This window comes from Thalassophryne amazonica, chromosome 10 (genome assembly GCF_902500255.1).
Source record: "Thalassophryne amazonica chromosome 10, fThaAma1.1, whole genome shotgun sequence".
NCBI classification, from domain to species: Eukaryota; Metazoa; Chordata; class Actinopteri; order Batrachoidiformes; family Batrachoididae; genus Thalassophryne; species Thalassophryne amazonica.
This window is the reverse complement of record NC_047112.1, coordinates 75684984-75700780: the sequence shown is the minus strand read 5'-3', so window position 1 is coordinate 75700780 and position 15797 is coordinate 75684984. Positions and strand designations below refer to the sequence as shown.

The 15797-nt window shown below is 42.9% G+C and overlaps 1 protein-coding gene across 1 annotated transcript in view; it reads right to left on the bottom strand.

Annotated features, from left to right (window-relative positions):
* Nucleotides 1-15797, bottom strand: part of ncanb (neurocan b) — a 377055-nt gene that overhangs the window by 217602 nt on the left and 143656 nt on the right. The window lies entirely within an intron of this gene.

Here is a 15797-nt window from a genome sequence, read left to right as displayed (position 1 = left end):
GCTGCGACTGCTTCGCTCTGCATTCCGCCAGATAAGTAATTAGACAGGAGCTGCACGAGCGTGTGATTAGAGGTGGAGGTGGAATAACCACCATCCTTGTTACGGGGTGTACACACACCCACACCTGACTGTTTTTGCTCTTTGCCAGCAGTACAAGATCCGACACGCGGAGACGGTGGCCACCTGGGGGACTCGGGACCTGGCAGCTCCAGTATCCTCCTGGTTCAGTGGCGGAGGAAATCGTGTGGTTCCGGTTCTTCTCCAGACGGACGTCTCCTATCGTCGAGCCTGCCCACACGACACCTTTATTAATTGACTTTGTATTCATTCTATAATCTGCTGTGTGTAGTTGTGGCATTCACAACAGTAAAGTGTTCAAATTTAACTTCTCCTATTGTCCGTTCATTTGCGCCCCCTGTTGTGGGTCCGTGTCACTACACTTTCACAACAAGTTTTTTTTTTTTAAGTTAGACTGTGTGATTTGTGTATGCTAATAATACATCATTAAGATTTGTAACAACCCTTCTTTAGATACAAAAACACATTGCAGACTGTTTTTGTTTAAACAGTGTTTAAAAGTACAGAACCCCTTTGAAAACATTCCATTCATCTATGTGCCCCACTCATGGGGTGTAAGAACAGCAGCATAACATGGTAGTTTCATAATCCCATGATACACAATTGCACATCAATGTGGGTAGAGCGTACATGTGGACCTGTCATGTCAGGATATCTAAATATTGGACCATTTTTGCCTCAGAGATACACTGAGCTAGACTTTAGATCAATGCTTTCCTGTACGTGTATTGTCAATTGTGTCTGTAGCATGGCCCAAGCATAGGGTCACCCCTTTGAGTCTGGTCTGCTTGATGTTTCTTCCTGAAATCAGAGAGAGTTTTTCCCTTACCACTGTCACCTGTGTGCTTGCTCTTGGGGTTGTTAAGGTTAGATATTACTTGTGTGAAGTGCCTTGAGGCAACTTTGTTGTGATTTGGTGTGATGTAAATTAAATAAATTGAATTGAAATTGCTTTCTGGTACTGTATGATATGAATGCATCAGCTCCGTACATTTGGCACATGCAGGCACTGAAGGTACAGACATGAAATCCTCTACTATGTTGGGTGGAAACTTGAAGTGACACCTGAGCTGCACTATATGCACCTTTGCACTGGGTATGGAATAAGGGCCAAAAGCTTCAGATGCCCAGACACCTGCATGTTGAGTGACAAGATATAACTGCAGTCGTGGGAAGTGCTATTACACTTTAAAATGCAAAGGATACATCATGAATATTTCCAGTTTGCTAGTTTTTAGCTGTGTGTAACACGCAGTGGTGCACACCAGGGGCGTGCTGGGAACATTTTTCAGCCCGGGAGTTTCATATCCAACCGGCCCACAAACCGCCAGCGCACAGAGATGGTAAGAGTTCTGCTGTGGCATTTAAATTCAGCATTTATGTGCAGACTGACTGTGAAAACTGGGTGGCTTATAATAGAAAGTAAAAGTTAAGGCGAGCTTACACTGTGCGAGTTTTGGCCCTTTCTCAGCCGATTTTTCACTCGTGCGAGAATTTTTTGGATCGTGCCGAGTTTCAGCCTTAATCGTGCGTCCTGCATCGTGCAGTCTACATGGAGTAACGAGCTGCGTTTAACATCTCACGACCACCTCCCGATTGGGAATCGTATGGTCGGATGAAAATCAAACCTGTTTGAAATTTTGGTCGGCCGCCGTGACTCATGAGGGTTCTGCGCTGTTGAAGCGCTACAAGCGTCTATGCACTGATTACGTCACGCACTGTGCATGTGCAAACACTGAAGAGAGCAAACAGTGATCTCATGTAATGTCTTGTGTTTTTTTATTGCGTTCCCTTGCAATAGCCTAATATCATATTAAAGTTCATGCCTATCAGCGCGCACAGTGAGTGGAATCAGGTGGGGGGGAGACTGAACATATACGCGCGCACGCACACACACACACACACACACACACACACACACACACACACACACACACACACACACACACACACACACACACACACACACACACACACACACACCAACAGGATTTACGACAGATGCGCACAGCTGTAAAACTCCGTATGAAATATAGTTTTATACAACAGTGTAAGTACCAACACCTGTTATGAATGGTTATGTTTTCTTTTTTTACCATCCTTTCGTGAATCACGTTGCTGTCTGCTGTGTGCGCGAGCGCATATACGTTCAGTCTCCCCCCACCTGATTCCACTCACTGTGCACGCTGATAGGCATGAACTTTAATATGATATTAGGTTATTGCGAGGGAATGCAATAAAAAAACACAAGACTTTACATGGGATCACTGTTTGCTCTCTCCAGTGATTGCACATGGACACTACAGTGCGCGATGTAATCAATGCGCAGATGTTTGTAGTGCTGCTTCAACAGTGCGGAAAAAAAGAAAAAGAAAAAGAAAAGCTTCTGTTTATGTTTTGCTTCTGGAATCACGAGTCTGACGTGGTTTTTGAACGTACAATGTGAGCAGTCAGATCGCATCAGAGTATCGGGCCGTACAGTGTGAGAACATGAATCATGCGCTCTGAACTTTTAAACCCTGCGGTTTTGTCGCACAGTTTGAGTTGGATCCAAGTACAACGATTGAAAATATCATCACTGAAGTCTGTAAGTAGCTGGAAGAGGTGGTACTGTACTACAAATGTTGCATCAACAGGCATGTAGCCTGTTATGCCCGGCCCTATTTACCATTTCCCTCTTCGCTCTGTCTTCTTGAAAAAATATCTGTGTGCTTTGCACACTTGGCAGCATCTTCCTCCAAAGCTTTCTTTCTTAATCTAGCTGTTTCAGCTCCACCTGGCTTTTTTCTGTCCATCTTTTCACTCACGGGCCACTCCTCCTATACTTGCTCGTAGCACGTCCCATCTGAGTTCACAGGGCTTGATTGGACTGAACTAACTATAATGAATGCATAGGGGTGTTAAACATGTAATGGTATGTCCCTACCTTAGGCTTTGGAAAAGATAACAGCGTTGCAAAAGAAGCAGTCTTAAGTTATTTTCGTGATTGTAAAACATTTATAACACTTGATGTCTTCTCTTTAAGATACAGCAACCCAAGTGTCTTCCTGTGTAGCCTAACAGTTAGTGGTGGTCATATATGTATGCATATATTAACACCCCCTCACAACGGCCCCAGGTTGTACCAGCCCACCGGGAAAACTCCAGACTCTCCCGATTACCCAGCATGCGGTAGGTGCACACATTGTGATTGCGAGCTCAGGGCCTGGTCACTTAGTCAAAGTTAAAAGCATCAGTTGATAACAGGTGACCTACTAATGCTGATTTTGTAAACTAGTCACATTGCAAAGATTAAACCACTTCAGTCTCTGGTGCCAGCAGCCGAAATCCTGTACACCCTGTGTGTACATTTTTTTCACGGCTTTATTTGTGCAAACGATGTAATATTACAACAATAAAAATAGCTTGTGTGGATGTGACACATCATTTTAGCACAAGCCCAGAGGCTGTGCCACTGTCTAAGGTACGGAAAGAATGAAAACACCCACTGTGCATTATAGCACAGCACTCCAGCACTTCTCACCACAGACATCACATCATCTCTCCTTAACAATAACAAAAAAACAGCCCCATGTGTCACAAACCTATCCACTGTTTACTTTTTGCAATCGTGATTGGTTGGTTGTTGCCGTTGCATTCACTTCTTTATTATCTGTGCTAAATTTATTGCCTTTTCTCTTTACCTATATATTTTATATGCTGGTACATACTATAGAATCTAATCCTGGTGGCGTGCCTGACTTCAGTGACTATCAACACTACACACGCTTAACACGCGCACTTGAGAAATATGTAACAAAATATAAATCACCTTCCTTAAGCTATTGAGTGAATAATATCATGGACTGGTGCAGTCAAGGTTAATTTAGGCCAATACTTTTGTGAAGCCTTATGTGCATATTACTAATGGCACTTATTTGCTCAGTGTTAGAAACTACTTCATCCGGTAAAACTGCACTAAAATGAGATTAAATGTTCTTTTCTTGAAGAACAACCAACTCGCACTGACGGGTGGTGGTTAGGCTGTCTGTGATAATATGGACGGAGTGATGAGGTGGGCTGCAGCAAAAGAAACATTGATCCAATCTGCAAACAATTAGTAACTTATTAGACACAAATGAGACTCTGTTCTTTCTTATTCCCACAGTCACTATCCTGGTGTTACCATAGAATGGATAGATACACTGGCCAAACTCTCTGTGACTTCAGTTTCCAAATATTGCATTTTGGCAGGACCTGTCTCCACTTACTTTCAGTGTCAGCCTATAAACGGGTACAAAGATGGAGTATGGGCAAGAAGGGGGTGAATTGGGTTGGATGGATAAAGGCCAAATATGCCCCCCCCAACACAAGCGCATGCGCGCGCGCACACACACACACACACACACACACCAATGGTTATAAAGAGGAATACTCATGTCACATGAAGGAAATGTGCAACACATTAAATTGGAATGCAAACTGTGTCTTCGGTTAACTATAACAACAGGAAAAAAAAAAATTCTCCCTTTTGTTAAAAGAAAGTACATTGAAGGTTCCATGTTCTTCCCAAAAGGGGACACTTTGGTTCCATCCCAATGTTGGTTGTTTTTATGACCTTTGATCTTTTGTGATCGGGTTGGTTAAGATGACCTGTTTAAGTGATAAGACAAACAAGAATGCTTTGAGGGCCCATTCTGGAGACGTGAGATGCTATAAATTGATTACAAAGTACTTGGGTGTTGATATTTCCTGGTACTGTTTCAGCAAAGGTCTGTGATCCATATGGACTGTTTGTTGAAGTTTTTCAGAGATGTCATGAATTTGGTTAGGGAATGTTTGGAACACTGGTCACTTTGTGACAAGGTGGGGGCTTTTGGGGTAAAGTGGAAAATTACAGCAACTTCTGATTCTGTAAAGATATGTCTGTGGCCACATTTGGTACATAATATACAAATGAAATAATGCTATTATTTCACTCCATATGAAATACTGGAGCACATACTTCTTATATGGTCTGTTTATACAATTAACCACACCAGAACGAAAGAGGAATTGGCAAAATATTAATAAAACATGGTAAGTGAATGCAACCAACTTTCATAATGACTGACAAACATACAGACCATTCATCGGTGCTTCTGAACAGTAATAGTATAACTGAGATGACACATGGTTATGACAATCTGGAATTACAACCTTTTAAGTATACTGAGCATCATATACAGGATCTGGAATATGAGATAGATCCGGACAATCATTTCTATTCCTTCATAGATAGTAACTGTTAGTAATAGGTAGTAACTGTCAGTATTACACAGAGGAACAATACAATAACTGCATTTCAAGTGATGGGAAATTGTCAATAATCCACTTTAATAGCAGGTGTTTTTCCCAAAAATTTGGGAGTATCAAAGACTATTTAAAACAATTTTGTCAGCCATTCAGTATAATTGCCATAACGGAAACATGGCTTACAAAGGGTGATGACACAAACTATGAGTTGGAGGGCTATGAATTCAATCATCTGAATAGGCGAAATAGAGGAGGAGGAGTTGCTTTGTATGTTGACAAATGGATTAACTACAAAATTAAAGATCAAATGACTTGAGGCTGTGGAAAATCTTTTGGGATCCATCACAATTGAAATAGGTATGGAAAAAGGCAAAAATATAATTATTAGCTGCATATATAGAGCTCCTGGCTCTAAATAGAAGAGTTTCAAAATTGGACAGAGAACTTGTTTTCACAGATGTGTAATAAGCGAGTATTTGTTTGTGGAGATATAAACATTGATCTCTTAAACCCCTATCGGCATATAGTAACTGAGGATTTCATTAACACTATGTACAGTCTAAATCTATATCCAAAATTTACTAGGCCTTCAAGAATCACTTCACATTCAGCTACTCTCATTGATAATATATTTACAAATGATAGATACCAAAACATTAAGTGGCTTATTAATTAATGATATTAGTGACCATTTACCAATTTTTATAGTAACTGATTTGAAGTTTAATAAAAAATATACTGAGAAAAAACAATATTGCAAGCGCCTGCAATCTGAAGAAGCTATTACTGCCTTAAACAATAATTTACTTTTACAGGATTGGAATCCCATTTACAATAAGCAAGATGCAAATTTAGCATATTCCGAATTTGAAAACATATTTCTCACTATATACAACAAAAATTGTCCAATTATACAGTATAATAAACATAACTATAAAGCTAACCCATGGATAACAAAAGGTCTTCAAAAGGCTTGTAAAAAGACAAATATGGTATACAGAGAATTCATTAAAAGTAAATCAAGAGAGGCAGAGGTTAAATATAAGGACTATAAAAATAATCTAACAACTATTATGCGGAACTGTAAAAAATCATACTTTGGAAAAATACTAAACAATAATAAAAACAATATAAAGGAAACATGGAAAATATTGAGTAATGTTATAGTAAATAAACCCAAATCAAAAACTATCCAACATACTTTACTTATGACAACAAAGATGAATATAACATGAGCCAAGTAGTGAATAGTTTCAATACATTTTTTGCTAATGTTGGGCCAGATCTGGCAGCTGAAATCCCACACAGTACATGGGAAAATCAGCAATTAATCACCAGAAATCTGCACACAATGTTTCTCAGCCCAGTAGATGAAAGGGAAATTATTAACATAGTTAGTACATGTAAAAGTAAAACGTCAGTGGATCATAATGAGGTACATATGTTCTTAGTAAAGCAAATAATTACTGAAATCGCAGAACCATTATCACATATTTTTAACAAATCATTTCAAACTGGGATTGTTCCTAACAGTATGAAAGTGGCAAAAGTGATACCTTTATTCAAATCTGGTAGCAAGCATCTTTTTACTAACTACAGGCCTGTGTCTCTATTGTAACAATTTTCAAAGATACTGGAAAAACTTTACAACAGCAGACTGGATAAATTTATAGATCGACACAACTTGCTTGATAAAAATCAATATGGTTTTAGAGTGAAAAGGTCCACGACACTGGCATTGCTCAATTCCATAGAAGAGATCAATAAACATGTGGACCAAAGGGTAATAGTTGCAGGTTTATTTATCGACTTAAGAAAGGCTTTTGACAGAATTGATCATAATATATTATTTCAAAAGTTGGAACTGTATGGGATCAGAGGGGTTACTCTGAGTTGGATTAAAAGCTACTTACAAAACCGAAAGCAGTTTGTTAAACTCGGGGAATACTGTTCTTCATTTCTGGACATGATTTGTGGGCTACCACAGGGTCCTGTGTTGGGCCCCAAATTATTTATTTTATACATTAATGATTTATGTAAAGTTTCAGATCTGGTTAAAACTGTTCTCTTTGCAGATGACACAAACCTGTTTTGCTCATGGGAAAATCTGCAACAATTATTATCTGATTTAGGAACTGAAATGATAAAGTTAAAGAGATGGTTTGATATTAACAAATTATCATTAAATTTGTCTAAAACTAAATTAATGTTATTTGGAAATGATAAAAAAAGACATAAAAATTCAGTTAAATACACATGGGGTAAACATAGAGCGTGTCAAAGAGAATAAGTTTTTAGGTGTAATTATTGATGAAAAATTAATTGGAAAGCTCATATTCAGCATATTCAAATGAAGGCATCAAAGAGTATTGCAGTATTAAACAAAGTAAAGCATGCTCTTGATTGCAGAGCACTACATACTTTGTATTGTTCATTGGTTGCACCCTACTTGACTTATTGTGCTGACGTTTGGGGCAACAATTATAAAACTACATTGCAACCATTATTCATTCTTCAAAAAAGAGCATTAAGGACAATTCATAATGCGGGTTATCGAGACCATGTCAACCCATTGTTCATTAAATCTCAAATATTAAAACTTGATATTTCATTCAAGACTGTTCAATTAATGTACAAAGTGAAAAATAAACACGTGCCATTTAGAATTCAAGCATATTTCACTGAGAGAGAGGGAAAATATAATTTACGGGGCTTGTATCATTTTAAAATTGCTGGCGCTTGGACGACCAGGAAAGGTTTCTGTGTCTCCATGTGTGGCCCTAGACAATGGAATAACCTGATGGATGGGTTATATCAATCAGTTTAAAAATCAGTTTAAAAAAATGATGTTTTCAAGATATGTATCTGCTGAAGTAGGATGAGTTTTGTGTTGTCAATTGTAATTGTAAACTTGTTCAGTAACAATCATTCATATATGTGTGTGTGTGTGTGTAATTATGTATGTATGTATGTATGTATGTACTGTATGTATACTCCACAAAAATATAAACGCAACACTTTTGGTTTTGGTCCCATTTTGTATGAGATGAACTCAAAGATCTAAAACTTTTTCCACATACACAATATCACCATTTCCCTCAAATATTGTTCATAAACCAGTCGAAATCTGTGATAGTGAGCACTTCTCCTTTGCTGAGATAATCCATCCCACCTCACAGGTGTGCCGTATCAAGATGCTGATTAGACACCATGATTAGTGCACAGCTGTGCCTTAGACTGCCCACAATAAAAGGCCACTCTGAAAGGTGCAGTTTTGTTTTATTGGGGGGGGATACCAGTCAGTATCTGGTGTGACCACCATTTGCCTCATGCAGTGCAACACATCTCCTTCGCATCATCCGTGAAGAGAACACCTCTCCAACGTGCCAAACGCCAGCAAATGTGAGCATTTGCCCACTCAAGTCAGTTATGACGACGAACTGGAGTCAGGTCAAGACCCCGATGAGGATGACAAGCATGCAGATGAGCTTCCCTGAGACGGTTTCTGACAGTTTGTGCAGAAATTCTTTGGTTATGCAAACCGATTGTTTCAGCAGCTGCCCGAGTGGCTGGTCTCAGACGATCTTGGAGGTGAACATGCTGGATGTGGAGGTCCTGGGCTGGTGTGGTTACACGTGGTCTGCGGTTGTGAGGCTGGTTGGATGTACTGCCAAATTCTCTGAAACGCCTTTGGAGACGGCTTACGGTAGAGAAATGAACATTCAATACACGAGCAACAGCGCTGGTTGACATTCCTGCTGTCAGCATGCCAATTGCATGCTCCCTCAAATCTTGCGACATCTGTGGCATTGTGCTGTGTGATAAAACTGCACCTTTCAGAGTGGCCTTTTATTGTGGACAGTCTAAGGCACACCTGTGCACTAATCATGGTGTGTAATCAGCATCTTGATATGGCACACCTGTGAGGTGGGATGGATTATCTCAGCAAAGGAGAAGAGCTCACTATCACAGATTTAGCCTGGTTTGTGAACAATATTTGAGGGAAATTTGGGGGTAAAGGGTACTATGTACCCAGGGACCAGTGCCGGGGGGGGAGGCACGAAAAACTGCCATTAAATACATTTTTGTGTTCATTGTTATTAATGTCCATACAATTCATGTTGTAAAAGAATATAATTAGAATGAATGTATAAATGTTGCAAAACATAATTCTGCTCAAACAGCAACACTGAAAGATCTCTGAGGGCCCTTCCACCCCTGCACAGTTGTACAATGGTTTAGCCCAGGCACACAGGTGACATGCTGCCACACACACACATCCCAAACGGGATCTGACAGCATGAGGAGAGGTGTTTAGTAGAGCTGAAACAACTAATCGAGTTAATCGACTAATTTAGTCATTGATTAGTTGCTAAATAACTTTGTTTTACCGCAAATGTTTGATTTCTTCCATTTCTTCCGCAAATGTTTGATTTCTTCAACCATTTCTGCAGCACGGCTTTGCTTTGAATCTTGAACCAATGAAGCAATGCTTCGATCTGCTTCTTCGTTGGTTCTTTGTTTAATTTCACTTTATCTTAATGTTTCCCCAGTAAAACCCTAAAGAGCTTATGACTGAGTAATATTTACCTTTTTTGTGTTAAACCGATCTGTTGTGCTCTTCTGAAACAGTTGATAGATGTATTTTCCAACTTAAAAATGGGACCGATGCTAACGCGTTAGCATGTCTGTGGCGTTTTCAATGTTAAAGTTGGCATTAAGCTGTTCACATTTCAGCACGTTTGTGTGCATTTGTTTTCTGCATAATAATTAATGGCTCAGCATTTGTTGTTGTAAAAGAATCAAATGTAATACAAATTGTAATTTTTTTAAATGTATTTTTATTTATATACAAGCCCAATTCAACTAAAGTTAGGACATTGTGTAAAATGTAAATAAAAACAGAATACAATGATTTGCAAATCCTCTTCAACCTATATTCAATTGAATACACCATAAAGACAATATATTTCATGTTCAAACTGATAAAATGTATTGTTTTTGTGCAAATATTTGCTCATTTTGAAATGGATACCTGCAGCACATTTCAAAAAAGCTGGGACAGTGGTATGTTTACCACTGTGTTACATCACCTTTCCTTCTAACAACACTCAATAAGCATTTGGGAACTGAGGACACTAATTGCTGAAGTTTTGTAGGTGGAATTCTTTCCCATTCTTGCTTGATGTACGACTTCAGTTGTTCAACAGTCCAGGGTGTCATATTTTGTGCTTCATAATGCGCCACATTTTCAATGGGCGACATGTCTGGACTGCAGGCAGGCCAGTCTAGTACCTGCACTCTTTTACTACTAAACCATGCTGTTGTAACACATGCAGAATGTGGCTTGGCATTGTCTTGCTAAAAAAGCAGGGACGTCCCTGAAAAAGACGTTGCTTGGATGGCAGCATGTGTTGTTCCAAAACCTGAATGTTGAGAAACATTGTTCTTAAACTGTTAGACTATTTATTCACACAGTTGTTTACAAAGTGGTGATCCTCACCCCATCTTTGCTTGTGAATGGCTGAGCCTTTTGGGGATCCTCCTTTTATACCCAATCATGAGTGTCCTCAGTTCCCAAATGCTTACTGAGTGTTGTTATAAGGAAAGGTGATGTAACACAGTGGTAAACATACCACTGTCCCAGCTTTTTTGAAACATGTTGCAGGCTGTTGGGAAAGTGTAGTGACACGGACCCACAACAGGGGGCGCAAATGAACGGTCAATAGATGAGCCAAAAAGTAACAATTTAATGTTGTGAATGTGCACAACGAACATACAGACAATCACAGAATATCATAACAGTCAATACACAGAAGTGACGTGTGGGCAGGCTCGAGGATAGAAGACGTCTGTCCTGAGAAGAGCCGGAACCACACGATTTCCGCCACCCCAGAACCTGGTGAACACTGGAGCCGCCAAGTCCCGAATTCCCAGGTGATCACCGTCCCCGACTGTCGGATCTGGTACTGCTGGCGAAGAACAAAGACAGTCAAGTGTGGGTGTGTGTACACCCAGTAACAACAACGGTGGGAATGCCACCTCCACCTCTCACTCAATACTTGCAGCGCGTCCTCAGAGGAAAAAGAGTGCCGTATTGCACAGCCTCCACAAAAGGACCGGAACTCCTGCAAACACTCACAATAAACAGATTCTCAATATTTCCACAAAGGCTGAGGATATTACCTCCTATGAAGTATGATATCTCGGCAACGAGGTGGAGATGACGTCTGGTCTTTATGGAGTGAGATGATGTTGAGTAGATGGGTGACAGCTGTCAAGAGGTAATGAGCGACAGCTGTCACCCCTGGCTGTGTCCATGGCGGCAGCGCCCTCTCGTGCCTGAAGCCCGCACTTCAGGCAGGGCGCCCTCTGGTGGTGGGCCAGCAGTACCTCCTCTTCTGGCGGCCCACACAACAGCAGGCATCCATTTCAAAATGAGCAAATATTTGCACAAAAACAAAGTTTATCAGTTTAAACATTAAATATCTTGTTTTTGTTGTGTATTAAAATAAATATAGGTTGAAGACAATTTGCAAATCATTGTATTCTGTTTTATTTACATTTTACACAACGTCCCAACTTGATTGGAATTGGGGTTGTATTAATCATAGCAACAACAACAGTAATAGTAATAATAACTAATAATGCTACAATACAATTTTAGAGAAAGAGACAAAAGAACCTGATCAAACAAAACACAACAGAAAAGATAAAACCAACTAACAATAAACATAAATAAATAAATAACTGTTTCCTGTGAACACCTAGTGACTCTTAAACCTCCACTTCATCCCTGTTTTAAGTTTAATGACAATTTATTTCAGTCAAACCACATCTAAGCTGTGTTTCTGTGTAGGCTCAGTTGTCCATGTTGTGTGGGCCACTGAAGAGGAGGTACTGCTGGCCCACCACCACCAGATGGCGTCCTGCTTGGAGTGCGGGCTTCAAGCACGAGAGGGCTCCGGAGCCACTGGGAGTGACAGCTGTCACTCATCCTCAGCACCAGCTGTCACTCATTCATCTCATCACCATCACCATAAAGGCCGGACTGCAACGCCACCTCCTCGCCGAGAAATCAGCTACCATTCAGGTAACTTTCTCTGCTGACTCAAAACATTGAGTAATAATCTGTACTTCTTTGCAGCCGTTTTCCTGTGGTGTGTCCTTATCTGTGGGATTGGCGTTTGGTGTGATCAGCGACGGCTTCACTTCACACCCCAACCAGATAAGTGGTTAGACAGGAGCTGCACGAGTGTGTGATTGGAGGTGGAGGTTCTCCCTCCTTTACTGAACACTGACTGTGGGATTACTGAGTGTGCGAACTCACACTCATCAGGACTGTCTCTGTTTTCTGCCAGCAGTACCGGGTCTGACTGCTGAAGACAGCGGCCACCTGGGGCGCAGGGCTTGGCGGCTCCGGTGTTCTTCAGCTCCGTTGGTGGTGGAAGCTGTGTGGGGATCCGGCTCTTCTCTCGCCAGGTGTCTTCTATCGTCGAGCCTGCCCACACGTCACCTGGTGTATGATTGACAGTCCACCATATTGTTATTGTCTGTACGTCGTTGTGCGATTCACAACATTAAATTGTTACTTTTGGCTTATCCATTGTCCGTTCATTACCGCCCCCTGTTGTGGGTCCATGTCACGACACTTTCACAACAGGATTTCTCGGCCAGCATCATGGATCCCGAGGGGCGTCAACCATCGCTTGAACAGCCAATGGAAGAGCGAGGTGCACAGGCGCCAGCAGGAGGCGTGTTGGGTGAGCTGCAGCACATCTTAACCGCCTTTACCGCTCGGTTGGACTTAGTTACCGAGCAGAGCAGTGTTCTCAATCATAGGATGGAGGCTCTCACCGCCCAGGTGGAAGCGCGTGCTCAGGGCGCTGCTGCAGCACCTCCTCCTGCTGACCGTGTGCCAGAAACAGACATTCCGCTGGTCGTTCAACGACGTCTTCAGCAAGGATCTGGCACTCACGCTGTCCCCGCACTGTCCGTACGATTGTGCCATTGATTTGATACCGGGCACTGAGTACCCGTCCAGCAGGCTGTACAACCTCTCATGTCCGGAACGCGAATCAATGGAGACCTACATCCGGGACTCGTTAGCTGCCGGGTTGATCCGGAACTCCACCTCCCCGATGGGTGCTGGTTTCTTTTTTGTGGGCAAGAAGGACGGCGGACTCCGTCCATGCATTGATTACAGAGGGCTGAACGAGATCACGGTTCACAACCGATACCCGTTACCTCTGTTGGATTCAGTGTTCACGCCCCTGCATGGAGCCCAAATTTTCACGAAATTGGATCTTAGGAATGCTTATCACCTGGTTCGGATCCGGGAGGGAGACGAGTGGAAGATGGCATTTAACACCCCGTTAGGTCACTTTGAGTACCTGGTCATGCCGTTCGGCCTCACCAATGCGCCCGCGACGTTCCAAGCATTGGTTAATGACGTCTTGCGGGACTTCCTGCATTGGTTTGTCTTCGTATATCTAGACGATATACTCATCTTTTCTCCGGATCCTGAGACCCATGTCAAGCATGTACGTCAGGTCCTGCAGCGGTTGTTGGAGAACCGGCTGTTTGTGAAGGGCGAGAAGTGTGAGTTCCACCCCACTTCTTTGTCCTTCTTGGGGTTCATAATCTCCTCCAACTCCGTCGCCCCTGATCCGGCCAAGGTTGCGGCGGTGAGAGATTGGCCCCAACCAACGAACCGTAGGAAACTACAACAGTTCCTCGGTTTTGCAAATTTCTACCGGAGGTTCATCAAGGGCTACAGTCAGGTAGTTAGCCCCCTGACAGCCCTGACCTCCACAAAAGTCCCCTTCACCTGGTCGGATCGGTGCGAAGCCACGTTTAGGGAGTTGAAATGCCGGTTCTCGACTGCACCGGTTCTGGTGCAGCCCGATCCCAAGCGCCAGTTTGTTGTTGAAGTGGATGCCTCTGACTCAGGGATAGGAGCCGTGCTATCCCAGAGCTGGGAGTCCGATAAGGTTCTCCATCCATGTGCCTACTTTTCCCGTAGGTTGACCCCAGCTGAACGGAACTATGACGTCGGCAATCGGGAACTTCTTGCGGTGAAGGAGGCTCTTGAGGAGTGGAGACACCTGTTGAAGGGAGCATCGGTACCATTTACGGTTTTCATGGACCATCGGAACCTGGAGTACATCCGGACCGCGAAGCGTCTGAACCCCAGGCAAGCCCGCTGGTCGCTGTTCTTCGGGCGTTTTGACTTCCGGATCACCTACCGCCCCGGGACTAAGAACCAACGATCTGACGCCCTGTCCCGGGTGCATGAAGAGGAGGTCAAGACCGAGCTGTCAGACCCCCCTGAAACCATCATCCCCGAGTCCACTGTCGTGGCCACCCTTACCTGGGACGTGGAGAAGACCATCCGGGAGGCCCTGACACGGAGCCCGGACCTGGGGACAGGTCCGAAGGACAAACTGTACATCCCACCAGAGGCCAGGGCTGCGGTCCTTGACTTCTGTCACGGTTCCAAGCTCTCCTGTCACCCAGAGGTGCGAAGGACCGTGGCAGTGGTCCGGCAGCGCTTCTGGTGGGCGTCTATGGAAGCCGACGTCCGGGAGTATGTCCAGGCCTGCACCACCTGTGCCAGTGGCAAAGCCGACCATCACAAGGCCCAAGGCCTCCTCCAGCCTCTGCCTGTGCCTCGTCGCCCCTGGTCTCATATCGGCCTGGACTTTGCACGGGCCTCCCGCTGTCCCAGGGCAACACCACCATCTTAACGATAGTGGACCGGTTCTCCAAGGCGGCCCACTTCGTGGCCCTCCCGAAAATCCCGACGGCCCAGGAGACTGCAGACCTCCTGGTCCACCACGTCGTGCGTCTGCATGGGATTCCAGCAGACATTGTCTCAGATCGTGGTCCTCAGTTCTCCTCCCAGGTCTGGAGGAGTTTCTGCAGGGAACTGGGGGCCACCGTCAGTCTCTCGTCTGGGTACCACCCACAGACGAACGGGCAGGCAGAGCGGACGAACCACGACTGTGTCACGACACTTTCACAACAGTCCAGGTGGTATCCAGTGTAGAGAAGCTTGAATCTTCCAGAATCTTCCAGAGCAAGAATTTTAGCTGAGGAAGCTTCTGGGATTTGAAGCGAAACGTCCTCGCGTCAAGCAACCCAGTCCAGTCGAAGATTCAAGCTTCTCTACTAAGCTGTGTTTTTACATACACACAAAAAATAAATAAAATGCAGTTAACTGCACATTTGTGTCTTTTTTCATGAAAATATCTTATTAAAGATCACATATTACACTTTAGTCAGGCCTTTAAAATACTTTCGTGGACTCTTGCTGTAATACATTGTCAGTCTAAAAATATTAAAATATTCATATTCGGGTTAAACCTTTTGGAAATCTTTGTGGCGTGTTGGTGATGTATGTTTGCTCAAAATAAAACAAAACACTACTCCAGGTATGTTTT